This window comes from Lithobates pipiens, unplaced genomic scaffold, assembly GCF_037356315.1.
Source record: "Lithobates pipiens isolate NorthernLeopardFrog02 unplaced genomic scaffold, aLitPip1_a1.2 Scaffold_8, whole genome shotgun sequence".
NCBI lineage: Eukaryota > Metazoa > Chordata > Amphibia > Anura > Ranidae > Lithobates > Lithobates pipiens.
This window is the reverse complement of record NW_027507903.1, coordinates 583,363,412-583,377,462: the sequence shown is the minus strand read 5'-3', so window position 1 is coordinate 583,377,462 and position 14,051 is coordinate 583,363,412. Positions and strand designations below refer to the sequence as shown.

The following is a 14,051-nucleotide window of genomic DNA, read 5'->3' as shown; positions in this document are numbered from 1 at the left end:
GGCCCCTTTGCTAAATCTTCACTCCAACGCGAAAGAGATTATTTTTTTACAATGTATGTCCCCAAAACAAGGTCACCAACGTGTTTTGAGCAAAAAAGGCAGTAATGACTGCTTAATATTAAAATGGCACATACCAGTCAGAGGGAGGAACTTCTATCAACACGGCAAACAGAGAGAAAAAAAAAAGAAGAGATGTAACCTTTTAAGTTCCCAATGAGAGAAAAGTTTGGCAGATTTTAGGAATTCTTGCACGGCATCAAATAGAAAAGTGAAAGGAAGAAAATACTGAATGGTTACATAAAAAAAAAAAAAAAAAAAAAAGAGTGAAAGAATGTTGCACAGAGAGAATAGAGAGACAGCAAAGAGAAGTAAATTATTGAGTATAAAAATTAGAGAGTTAAAAAAAAATGGTGGGAAAAAAAGGCGCCTGGTAAACCTTACATCTCCTGATCCTTTCTGCTCTCCTTGAATTGCTTTTACTCTAACACCCAGTCCAAAATGTAGGGAAGTCAGCGTTGAAACACTGGAACCTTGCCATCTTCTATGCAAGCCAGCCTGTAGGATTTCTCAGCTGCAGTCAGCCTGCAATACACTTTTACAGGAAGGGGGGGACAGAGAGAGAGAGAGAGGGAGCGAGAGAGAGAGAGAGAGAACGAGAGAGTGCAGAAGAGAGACACACACGGCATGTCTCTTCCCCCCCTCACCCAGTACCCTAACTTTTACTTTTTTTCTCCCTTTTTCCTATTGCATTCTATTTTTTTTTTGTATGTGTGATAAACGCCACTTGTTTTATTTTTCTTCCACTCGCTTGCCACTTCAGTGCCAGCTCTGATGTTGGCATGGATTTTACTTTTTTTTTTTTTTTTTTCTTGGCTGGGTTTTCACTCCACCCCCCCCCCTTCTTCTCCCCTTACCCCAGCTCCTCCACCCCTTCCAAACTCTGTTTCTCTGGCCTGCCCTCTCCTTTTTTTTTTTTTTCCTCTCTTTTTGCTCTCCTCCTTACCCACCACTTTTACACCCCGGCTGCTATTTTTTATTTCTTTATTTCTTCACTTTTGCTTTTGCCAACTGTCTCTCAGACTGCCCTTGTTCTTTTCGACGTGCCTTCCTTGTTTAAACAACCCCCCCCCCACCAACCACCACCCTTGCACACTCTCTCTCTCTCTCCCCCCCCCCCCCGTTTTTTCCTCTGTCCTCACAAACACATGTTGTCCCTCTTTCTTTCTCTCTCTTTAATTCTGAGATGAAGAGGGTGCCAGGCTAAAACTGGAGTCGTGATTGAATTATTAATAGGAGAATTACAGTAGTTTTAACATTGTGTAATCTTTTGTGTGTGCCACGGTGAAAGTAGGGGTGGGTACGGGCTAGGGAGGACTAAAGAGGGGGGGGGGGGTGTTGGTGCCAGCAGCCAGAATTGGGGTGAGTTAAAAAAGATCAGACTGGAAAGTACAAAGTTAGGAAGGAGTCACCAGCGAGACGGAGAAGGCAGAGGACGACAGGGGAGGAAAGGACCTGAAACCAGAGACGGCCGGCGCGCAGAAGGAACAAAGTTTTGGCGTTTTTCTTTTTTTCTCTTTGAACACAGAGTGCAAACTAAACTGGGCGTAAGTAACTAGAAGAGGTGTACTGTACGGAGAGGATTCTGCAAGGGGAAGGTGATCTTTTTTCGAAAAGGGAGCAGAAATGAGGGAGGGCAGAGCGGAGAAACAGTTGAGGGAGTTGATTTTGGGGGCAAAGTTAAGTCACTTTTTTTTTTTTTTTGCTGCAACCTTAATTCCCCCCTGCAGCATGAGGCGGAGGAATGTGGTCATATAACATGTGATAGGGCAGATCAAAGGGACAAAGGTCCTGGTGGGTGAAGGGAAAAAGGTAGTCGAAGAGATTGCATCGCTGTCTGTTCTGGAGTGACACAGCACCTGGAATCTACTATTGTGGAAGGGCGGAGAATTAAAAAAAAAAAAAAAAAAAAGATGGAGGGGTTAGGTGAATAGGAGGAAAGGAAAAGGGGGGGGAGCAGCTAATAAAAAGTGAGAGAGGACAGGAAGACGGGAGAATAAACAAAAGGCAATGGGGTGTTCAGGAGGAGGGATGGGGACAAGCACAAAGTGTTGCAAGGGTTAAAATAGCTAGAGTGTGAGTATATGACTTATTAGGCACGGAGCAGATTAGTGAGGATACGAGAGAAAATAGATTGTGTGAAGTGAGCCAATGAGTGTATGCATGAGTAAGACTTCTTTAGAAACTTAAGCAGCCCACAGACATGAGATGGTCAGTTTGGATCTCTTGCCTGTGGTGGCAAGCAGGTGCCCACTGGCTGACATTAAGGAAGTTAGTAAACCTGTCCCAATCACGTTGAGCCTGCCTGACTGCCCTCCTTACCCCCACCCCTCCTCCACGGGCATAAACATGTTAGATCGGCAGAGGCAACCTTGCAGGTTTATGGAATGCACGAAAAAATTTGCTGCTCGAGGTGCTCAGATGTGCAGCGAATCTTTTTAAGTTACAGCAGTGGTTCTCAACTCCTGTCCTCGGGACCCACTAACAGGCCAAGCTTGCAAGATAACTGAAATACATCACAGGTTATATCATTTGCTGCTCGGTGATTGCAGTATTCTAGTCTGCATCTCACCAAGGTAATACTTAAAATCTGGCCTGTTGGTTGGTCCTGAGTACAGGAGTTGAGAACTACTGAGTTACAGACACCATAGGTTAAATGGCTCATTATGAGCAGTGAGGTTCTTCTCAAAATCACTTGTTCACCTCTAACATTCATTTATCTTCTAATAAGCTCACTTAGTGATGGGCAGCATCTACAGGTTTTTCCACTTTCCTTCTAAACATCTTTTCTAATGAATTTGAACATTAAGACAGGTACGTTGGGGGCTGGTATAAAGTGTTGCGTATAGCTCAGGGATGCATTTGTGGCTGCACAGATTCTGCTTTTTTATTGCATGTACGCGCGCAAACGCATTTAACTGCAACATACGTAAACCCTTCTAAACGCAAAAGATATAAAGGCGCCTAAATTTGTCTTAAAGCATCTAAATGGATGCCTTATTCTGCCAGCAGGAACCTACACGCCCTTCCAAAAAATGAACAGGTCCATGCACAAGCGGTAGTTTTTAAAAAAAATCCTGCAAGGTAAATCCATAATGTGCTAGTGTGCATTGCATACTAGCACATTATGTGAAACTTACCATAGAACGAAGTCCCCCAGCAGCGCTGTGTCTCTGCTGAAGATGATTTCATTCTTGATCCAGTCTTCCTTCCAGGTTCGTGTACTCTGGCTGTGTGAGTGGCCAAAGCCGCCATGACATTACTCCCGCACATGCACGCTGGAGCCGCCGTTCATGGCACAGGTCTCCGAAGGAATGATACGTCACCATATGTTACCAAACATTTCAGAGATATTTACTGTACCTATAGGTAAGCCTGACTATAGGCTTATCTATAGGTAAAAGTCATGTATGAGAGTTTACTCCCACTTTAAGGGAAGTGAAAATTAAGACTTATTCAGGTACTTCTACTAGTAACATGTATTATTACATATAACATGTAACTGGACTAAATTATGTTTTTTATCTGCCTGAAGTTCATCTTGAAAATTACCTGTACTTTGCCCATGCAAAGCAAAGTATTGGGTTCACGTCAACTTATCCCTCCCCAGTTGTAAATGCTCACCTTTCCTTTGCCACGTTCAGTTGGTTGGTGCAAGCAAGGTCATGTGTAAGCTATGGACACCTCGTGTGAGGGTGTTGATTGGTCCAGCCCCGTGACATGGGGACAGTCACATCCTTCTTCCTACTCAGAAGCACCACGTATTTTTCTTCCTCTGGTACTGAATAGGGCAGTGGGGGAGTGAAAGAAAAGTTGAGTAATAGGGATGATGGAATTAAAATAGAATTTGCTGTACTATAGGGGACATCTAGAAATGTTAAGGCTCCATTCATATCTTGGTGTTTTGGGATCTTGAGCAGAATCACTGCAATTCTACCCGCAATTTCAAATCACACTGCAATCGCTAAAACACCAAATGTGAATGGAGCCTTAGGCCGGTCATACACGGAGCTAATTTCTTTCCTGGAACCTGGTTCCAGGAAAGAAATTTGCTTGATTCTCCCATCAACACAGACACTGTTGATGTGGGAATCCCTCCTGCCAGGCCATTGTCTTCTCCCAGCGGTGGGGGCAGGCGGGGAAGCCATCTCCGCAGGGAGAAGACAGTGATTATTGCTACTGGCAATAGCACCTGCTAGCGATAATCGCAGTTAAAACCCGGCATGTTTGTACCCAAGTTGCGCGATCATTTCCTGCTGAATCAGCTGAGATTTGAACCGTGTATGGCCTGCCTTAGAGTAACATTTGGTGATATCACAACTGTGCTGCTCATTGCTGGAGGCTTTGACACGAGGAAGCAAAGCCTACCCATCTACCAAAATAGGCAGCATCCACACCAAGACACAGTGCAGAACAAGTCATAGTAAGTCAGTAATGAGAAAAGATCAGGGGAGCTTTTAAAAATAAGTTTTTGTTTTCCCCCTACGTTGTATTTTAAGGGTCAACTGCTTCATGAGTCAATAATCAACTCAGAATAGTTGGGGGAAAAACCTTCTAGGAGCAAGGAACAAGATAAGTAATCCACTGCTCTACACCCCCCCCCCCCCCCCCCAGACTAAACGATCGTTAGACCTTTACAATATGGGTGGGCAAGCAAAAATACTTTTAAAGGCTGGCCAGAGTTCACTGTAAACTGAGCTGAAAATATGTAAGAGGCCTTGTGGACCACAGTTGAGTAACACTGCTTAAATGAAACCTTTCATAACCAAAACGCTTGTACTGTTGTTGCTGACCTCCTGAAAATACTGGTTGTCTGACCACTTTATTGATCAAGTATGCAGGTCAGCAGTTCTGCCTTCATTCTGACATCACTAACTGCAATTAGAAACAGAAAGTTCCCAAGTCAACAAGATAATCAGACATATAGAACTTTAACAGTGAGGTCAACAATGGTAGGTTAAGCATTTTATTATGACAGGTTACCTTTAAGGCTGCACTCCAAATAAAGAACAAATTATATAGTTGCAATGCCTATATGTACACTGTTTTACCTGCCAAAAGACTTAGAGTTATGGCTAGCTGGTCTTGTAATCCCTGCCAGACAGCACAGTCAGGTCCTGGCCCTGGCCCTCCCTACAGATTACACTGCAGTGGCACAACACAGCCCGGTCTAAAATCCACCCCGGCGTGTGATTGGATATTAAAGAGGAAGTAAACTCTCCCACTCTGATGGTTGTTTTCCTTTAGTCCATTATAATAAGTAATTATCAAAGTATAGCCACTGTAATCCAGCCCAAATCACATATTACTTACTGTTTAAAGAAACTTTAAAAATCTTGTTTCCAGGGGTTAGGCAGCGCCATCTTAAGTATTGTTTTCTGAGTCCACAGTGGAGTGTATTTCCGCCCTTACATTGTGCACTTCCTGTACTGTTAACCAAGCCTCCTTCTCAATCCAACGTTTCTATGGCAACCCTGCTTCCCTGTTCATAGCTGACTTGTTTTATTTCATAGAATTTACTTGTGCTGATTACCTAGTGTTTGCCTGTATGAGTCCTATCAGCTTCAGCTGATAAAACTGCAGTTATTTCTGTCCCATGCAGTGCTTTACTCTGTATGTGATGTCACATGGTCACATGGTGTGTAGGAGGAAGCTCTGAGTGATTAGTAGCCTCCTGGGAGTTCAGTGTTGTGCCGTAGGAAGTCCTGATAACAGATAGATAAGCACATAGAGAGTGTGCCGTAAATCAGGGGAGATCTGGGCATGCTCAGTGACGTCATTCTAAAGAACAAAAAGGATTACAATAATACTAAGCAAGTAAGGAGATATCTACAAGCAGTGTTCATTAGGGGTTTTTTATGCTGATTTACATGGGACAAAGTTGTGGGGGAGGGTTTACAACCACTTTAAAGTTGCTGAGGGAAGTAGACAAGAGCGTAGCAGCAGGTCCTTGCCCCAAAGGGCATACAGACCTCACTGGTTCTCATTACTTTAGCATTTGGCTCCAAGGGAAGGTTGCTGGTAGGTTTAGGACAGAAGCTTCAGCTCCAAGATCCTAAGCTTTCATTTGCAAAAACAATTTAATGCTATCTGTCACCAAAACTGTCCATTCAAACCGTGTAATGAAAACCTAATTGAATGTAGTTAAAAATTACCTAAAACGTGGTTTGTGTATGCCACGATCAAGGATTTGCAATTCCCAGTGGAATGAAAGTGGTTGAAATTGACAAAAAGTTGCCAGGTATATGGCCATCTTAATGTTGGCTACACACATGGAAATTCTGATGCTTTCATTCAGCCTTTAACCACAAACTTTTCCTGGTTTTAAGGGACCAAATGATAAAAGTGAGGTTTGAGACTGATCATAAATGCCTTTCTGAGCAGCATGTAGTCCTTTTTAATTGATGCCCACCTCATTTTTAAATGTTTGGTTGCTGAAAACTTGCAGACCATTGTGGTTGAAAAGCATTTGAATGCCAACAAATCCCCACAAAACTACCTAGTTTGCAGCTACCATTAACTCTTCTCTACCTCAAAGCTTAACACCGACCCTAACCACTAAAAAAAGTCCTCAACTCTTAACTCCCCCCACCCCTCAACCCCAAATGTTTAAATGTTAAACTTGACCCCAATGCTGATTGCCTAGCACTAACACAAAACAAAATTTCTTAATAAGGCCTTAAAGTTGATCTAACTAAGACCTTTTTTTTTGCAGTCTGTGGCCTATTGGGCCAAGTAGCCCATTATAGTGATGGGCCAATAGAAATCTATGAGAGAGGGATGGAGCAGTAAGCTACCAGGAAGTGTTGGATTAAAATGACTAAAATGCCCATGGGGGCAAAGTAGGGGCACTGAAAACTGTCGCAGGTACAGTATCTCACAAAAGAGATACTCCCCTCACATTTTTGTAAATATTTTATTATATATTTTCAAGTGACAACACTGAATAAATTACACTTTACTACAATGTAAAGTATTGAGTGTACATCTTGTATAACATTGTAAATTTGCTGTCCCCTCAAATGAACTCAACACACAGCCAAATAATGTCTAAACCACTGGCAACAAAAGTGAGCACACCCCAAGTGAAAATCTCCAAATTGGGCCCAATTTGCCATTTTCCCTCCTCAGTGTCATGTGACTCGTTAGTGTTACAAGGTCTCAGGTGTGAATGGGGAGCAGGTGTGTTAAATTTGGTGTTATTGCTCTCACTCTCTCATACTGGTCACTGGAAGTTCAACATGGCACTTCATGGCAAAGAACTCTCTGAGGATCTGAAAAAAAGAATTGTTGCTCTACATAAAAATAACCTAGGCTATAAGAAGATTGCCAAGAGCCTAAAACTGAGCTGCAGCACGGTGGCCAAGACCATACAGCAGTTTAACAGGACAGGTTCCACTCAGAACAGGCCTCGCCATGGTTGACCAAAGAAGTTGAGTGCACATGTTCAGCATCTTATCAAGAGGTTGTCTTTGGGAAATAGATGCATGAGTGCTGCCGGCATTGCTGCAGAGGTTGAAAGGGTGGGGGAGGGTCAGCCTGTCAGTGCTCAGACCATACGCCGCACACTGCATCAAATTGGTCTGCATGGCTGTCGTCCCAGAAGGAAGCCTCTTCTAAAGATGAAGCACAAGAAAGCCCGCAGTTTGCTAACAACAATCAGACTAAGGACATGGATTACTGTAACCATGTTCTGTGGTCTGATGAGACCAAGATAAACTTATTTGGTTCAGATGGTGTCAAGCGTGTGGGGAGGCAAAGACAAGTGTGTCTTGCCTACAGTCAAGCATGGTGGTGGGAGTGTCATGGTCTGGGGCTGCATGAGTGCTGCTGACACTGGGAGCTACAGTTCATTGAGGGAACCATGAATGCCAACATGTACTGTGACATGCTGAAGCAGAGCATGATCCCCCTGCCTTTGGAGACTGGGCTGCAGGGCAGTATTCCAACATGATAATGACCCCAACCACACCTCCAAGATTACCACTGCCTTCTAAAGAACCTGAGGGTAAAGGTGATGGACTGGCCAAGGCCAAGCATGTCTCCAGACCTAAACCCTATTGAGCATCTGTGGGGCATCCTCAAACGAAAAGGTCTCTAACATCCACCAGCTCCGTGAGGTCGTCATGGAGGAGTGGAAGAGGACTCTAGTGGCAACCTGTGAAGCTCTGGTGAACTCATCCTGGAGGGTTAAGGCAGTGTTGGAAAATAATGGTGGCCACATAAAATATTGACACTTTGGGCCCAATTTGGAGATTTTTGTTGCCAGTGGTTTAGACGTTAATGGCTGTGTGTTAAGTTATTTTGAGGGGGCAGCTCACGTTACAGCTCACGTTACATTGTAGCAAAGTGTAACTTCTTCAGTGTTGTCACATGAAAAGATGTACCGTAATAAAATATTTACAAAAATGTGAGGGGTTTACTCACTTTTGTGATATACTGTATATGCACCTATAAGTGCCTGCACTTTATATCAGCAGGGCAAAATAGCATTTGTAGAAGGAGGCCTAGTGGCCTCCATGTTTCTTTCATGGCAGGTTTCCTAAAGGGTGGGGACATGGTAAAGCATGGTAAAAACGCAACAAACCTTACAGTGGATGTAAACCCGATTCATGAAATTTGAGCTGGGCACATATATCTTTAGTGTTTTGTTATTTCTCTCCAAAGCACTATGTCCTGTAGCTGTGTCTTGCTCCGTAGCTCTGTTATCAGCCTGATAACTTCTCACATGTTCTCCGAGACGGGAGATAGAAGTGTGTGTCAAGGGGAAGTTGCTATAAATACATTAGCAGTCAGCTTGCCGTATAAGGCTTGATTCACACTAACACGTTTTTTGATGCATTTTGCAGAAATGCAGGGAAATTTTTTTAACATTGGTTCCTATGGAACATGTTCACATCAATGCATTTTTGTGCCTCTGCGTTTCTGGAAAGAGTTGGGGACTTTTTTTCATGCAAAATGTAGCGTATTGCATGTAATAGAAGTCAATGGACCCGCATCAAAAATGCAAGTACCGCGTTTTTACTGCGTTTTTGCCACGATTTTGCAGCGATTTGCATTTTTTCATTTTTTTCACTGTATATAGCTGGTTGCTAAGCAACCACAGTGTAAAAAAAAAACGCCATAAAAACGTGTGCTCAAAAACGCGACAAGCACCGCAAAAAGCACTGCAAAAACGCTCAAAAGCAACATGCATAGACGTGAATCAAGCCTAAGAGCAGAGCTGTGAAAGCATTTTCATTCTTCCATCAATGTGGAGGGGGGGGGGGGTGCCTTTCCTCCAATCAGCTGCTCCCAGTGTAATCCAAACCTTCTCTAACAGTGCAGAATGAGAAAGTGAAAGTTCTTATCCAATGTAAGAATTCTAAAGGATATATACAGCTGAAGACAGCAAGACAGCAGATATACATGTACAACTTATGTAGGTAGATCTGTTTCATCTCTGTGTATCATCTGAGGCTGTTCACTTTACTGGGTATATGTGAGGGTTTACATCCACTTTAAGGTAACCCGAATAGAGGAAGGAAATTTGGTTGGGAAATGTCCAAGCTGAAGTCTCTGAGATATATAAGAAGCCAAAAAACGGACCCACCTATAACTGATCACGTATGGGTGGGCCAACCTGAAAAAATTAAGACTGAAATATGACAGGAACTTAATATAAGATACAGAAAATACATTTTGCGCTTTGGATTAAGTGGGGAAAGGTCAAAATTTCTCTTTGACCACATTGGGGAGATTTTCCCTCACTTGCTGGTTCTCTTTTTACACTGAAATTTTTACAATACTATCCTTTATAGCAATGACAGTATAGGTTGTTGATGTTGAAGTAAAAAACAAAAAAAAAATGCAGAGATTCTAACCCAGGTGACCTTGAACTTTTTAAACAAAGGGCCAGTTTGCGATCACTAAGACTTTAGGGACCAGGCTATGGCCAGAGGGTGCAAAAAATGTCCTGATATCAGTGGAAGTAAAAATTTACCTAGTGTGCCTAGTGTGCTCTCAATTCTACCAGGAGGTCTACTCCTCAATCGTCCAATACTCTCCTTCAGACCTTCTCAGATGGCATCTCCTTCCCTGTGTTGTAGGATTCCTCAAGAAATAGACTAAAGGCAGACATTACCTTAGAAGAGGTCCAGACTGCTATTGCAGGGCTACAAGGTGGGAAGGCTCCCGGAGTGGGTGGCTTACCTATGGAGTTTTATTCCCAACATGTTGAACTACTTGCCCCAAAACTAACGGCCCTACTCTCTGAATTTACAAAGCAGGGTGTCGACTCCATGGCAGAGGTTGTTATTGTGTTGGAGCCTAAGCCTGGCAAGGATCCTTTGCAATGTGCTTCATATAGGCCTATCTCCCTGTTGAATGTGGATGCCAAGGTCCTTGCTAAGATCTTTGCCTTGCATTTATCCACTGTGATCTCTGATCTGGTTCATGTGGACCAGACCGGACTTATGCCGGATAAGGGCACAGACATCAATATCTGATGCCTTTTCCTGCACTTGTCCCTGACTCATGATAACACAGGATCTCATGTGGTGGCCTCCTTGCATGCCGAAAAGGCCTTTGATTCCTTGGAATGGGATTATCTGTGGGAGGTCCTTTGTAGATTCAGCTTCGGACCTATTTTTTTTTAAATGGATTCACATGCTTTAACGGAAGCCTAGGGGGAGGGTTCATACCAATGATTGGGTCTCTGATCCTTTTCTGCTGTTCAGGGGAACCCGGCAGAGTTGCCCTCTTTCTCCCAGTCTCTTTGCCCTGGCGCTGGAGCCCCTGGCGATCTTGGTCAGGGAGTCCCGGGCGATCCGTTGGTTGCGAGTTGGGAAAATGGAGGAAAAGTTATCCCTCTATGTGAATAATGCCCTTTTGTACCTGAATGATGCAGGGCCCTCACTCATGGCTGGCCTTGAAACATTTGACGTATTTGGTACGTACTCGGGCATCAGAATTAACTGGTCTAAGTCAGTTATTTTTCCATTGTGTGGGCAGGCATCTGCCCTCGCCAGCCCCTCTCCCTTGCGTTGGGTATCTGAATTTAAATATTTTGGGGTATTAGTGACAAGGGATATAGTACAATGCTATACCCGTAATCTTCTCCCCCTGATCTCTCTCCTCAAAGAGAAGTGTTTGGTGTGGTCCGAGCTCCCCTTGAATCTCCTTGGGCGCATCAACATCCTCAAAATGATGTTGTTAACAAAATGTATCTACTTATTTTGAAAAAGTCCAGTTTGGATACAAGCCACTTTTTTTAGGGAGGTGGATAGATGCATCAATACCTTTATTTGGAGTGGAGCTGTTCCACGTTTGGCTAAGTCCACACTTTATCTCCCTACACAGTTGAGGGGCCTGGTGTTACCCAACTTCCAAGTATATTACTGGGCTGCTATGTTGGTAACAACATACTGATGGTTTGAAGGGGCCCATACTAATGCAGTGGTTTGTCTAGAGACGGCATCTTTGGGCTCATTGTCGGATCTACAGAACCTAGTTTATAGGGGAGAGGAGCCTACAGGACAGTGCCGACCCCCACTGAGACCACGTTTTGTGTTTGGGTTGCTGCTAGGCGACATTTCTTCCAAGAAGCACGCTGGTCTCCTATACAACCTCTCTGGGGGAATTCTAACCTGGCCCACTTTAGATTGGTCCCCGGCCCCCAAGTATGGGCACAATTCAGTATTAAAACCCTGCGGGACATAATGCCTGAAGGAACGCTGTTAAACTTCCCACAGTTCAGTCTGGCATTTAGTTTGCCAGACTGGATGTACTTTAGATGCATCCAGCACCGTCATGCTACCAGAGCTCAATTCTCTTCTAAGCCCCTGCTCCAACTAGACCCTGTGGATATGGTTCTCTTGCAGGAGGATTTATAGAAGCCACTCTCTACACTATATGGGACCCTGCTTAGGACTGATTCCCCAAAAAATTTAGAAATGATGGGTTCTCTGAAAATCAGACATTCCCCCCCATGGAAAGGAAAGATTGGGAGGACTCTCTGGAGCTCTGCCCCACACTGGTTGTCTCATCATGAGTTGATACAGATAAAACTACTACACCGAGTTTATTACACACAGGTTAGTCTCCACAGAATATATCCAGATAGGGACCCCCATTGCCCACGTTGTCAAACCCAGTTGGTTACCTTTCTACCCATGCTCTGGGAATGCCCCAGGATACAGACCTTTTGGCTGGAAGTTTTTGACCTGATTAATGTTAAACTAGACTTGTTAATTTCCATGTCGCCTGAGCTGGCTCTTTTGGGGATTCACGATGATGAACATAGATCTCATCACAACAAGCTGCTGATCTCTTATTTAATTTTTTTTATGCTAAAAAGACGATCATCTGCAAATAGTCCTCCCCTGCTCCACCCACTCTGTCTTCCTGGGTAGCTATGATTGATGCTGCATTGCTACCTTACAAATTGACTTACATTAGTCATGTCTGGCCCTGGAAATTCGACAAGGTGTGGCAGCCTTGGACTTCGCTATAAGGTGGGGCCTCCTCATTGCTACTATTGCATTGCCTCTTGGATCTGAACCTCACCCCCCCCCCCCCTCCCCAGGATGTCTCTGATCTCTCCCTTCCTTACTGGGTCTCTTTTGGAGCAAATGTTGCCTTTTCCCAAGCGGTAAATGATATGGAACATATTGTGGGCTGTTTTGAAGCGGGTCCATCCTATTCCTTCCTAATATTACATAAACTTTCTGACAGGTCTCTATAGTGTTCCCCCTTATCTTCACTAACTTGAATTTACTGCATTTTATGTTACCCTATAGTCAACTAATATGGAAGTACTACATATGTATACTGTACTGTCATGTCAACTTTGGCTGCTCCAATCTTTCCTTGTGTTTGTTCAGTGGAAAAAATAATGGCCCCATTAATCGTGTCAGTCAGGCGAAATGTGCCCCATCTCTCGAAACAGTAGGGAGAATGATTTTCCATTGTTACTGTCAGTGGGAGAAAAAATGTCTGATTGTTGGTGTCAGTGTGAGGAATAAGTGCCCCATTGTTGGTTTCAGAGGGAGGAATCGTGCCTCATCATTGGTGTCAGTGGGAGGAATAATGCACAATTGTTGGTGTCTTGGGAGGAATAGTGCACAATTGTTGGTGTCTTGGGAGGAATAGTGCACAATTGTTGGTGTCTTGGGAGGAATAGTGCCCCATTGTTGGTGTCTTGGGAGGAATAGTGCCCAATTGTTGGTGTTAGTGGAAGGAATAGTATTCCATCATTGGTATAAGTGGGAAGAAAAGTGCCTTATCATTGGTGTCATTGAGAAGAAAAGAGCCCTATCACTGGTGTCAGTGGGAGGAATAGTATCCCATCATTGGTGTCAGTGGAACAAACTGTTCCCCCAACTTTGTTGTCAGTGGCGAGAAATAGTGCACAAAGGGCCGGCTAGTTAGGTGCATCCTTCCCTTCTATGCACAAAATCAAGTTTTGGCTATGTTTGGGTTACTTTCCGAGTTGCCTGGCTCTCTCTGGTCTTAATACTTTAATTGACCCTGAACACGTAAGATGTATGTCCCTGTTCTGCACACTAATGTCTCAGAAATTAATGGAACTCCATAACAGCCAGACAACTAGCATTTTCAAAGGGAGAGGACAATAGCAATAACCCATCTCACTAAATTTAATTTTAAGCCACTGAGATAAGTAGATTGAGAAGGCAGCCAGGAGATTTGGTGGAAAATTTACCCAGACAGAGTTGAGAGAGAAATAATGGAGTGAGGTCTGTTGGGTAAATCAGAAACATTCCTAAGAATATCCAATCTCCCCTCCTTCCAGGTTCCATGTACTTCCCCTTTGCTAGCTGGGTCATTTTTTTCATTGGTGGAGGAGGTTGTCATTTCTTTCCCAGCTTGATGACCATTTTTGCAACTCATTCCATCTACCTTATGCAGTGAACATGGAAACATGGAACTAATACTCAAAAAAGGGGTTAGAGGAACTTTCCACTGATCTTTTCCCTTTGCTCAAAAACATTGCT

The 14,051-nt window shown here is 43.7% G+C and overlaps 1 protein-coding gene and 1 long non-coding RNA gene across 8 annotated transcripts in view; one reads left to right on the top strand and one right to left on the bottom strand.

Moving 5' to 3' along the window:
- Window positions 1–719, bottom strand: part of NFIX (nuclear factor I X) — a 285,613-nt gene extending 284,894 nt beyond the window's left edge. Inside the window, exon 1 of one of the 7 annotated variants that reach the window (XM_077470319.1) lies at window positions 442–719. The gene's annotated coding sequence lies outside the window, so the exon portion shown is untranslated. Of the gene's footprint in view, window positions 105–134; window positions 381–441 lie in introns of those variants that run through there. The other 6 variants (XM_077470323.1, XM_077470324.1, XM_077470326.1 and 3 more) reach the window with 6 other exon arrangements.
- Window positions 720–1,393: 674 nt separating this feature from the next.
- Window positions 1,394–14,051, top strand: part of LOC143961144 (uncharacterized) — a 77,994-nt gene continuing 65,336 nt past the window's right edge. Inside the window, exon 1 of the long non-coding RNA XR_013270421.1 lies at window positions 1,394–1,604. This is a non-coding gene — a long non-coding RNA (uncharacterized LOC143961144). The remainder of the gene's footprint in view (window positions 1,605–14,051) is intronic.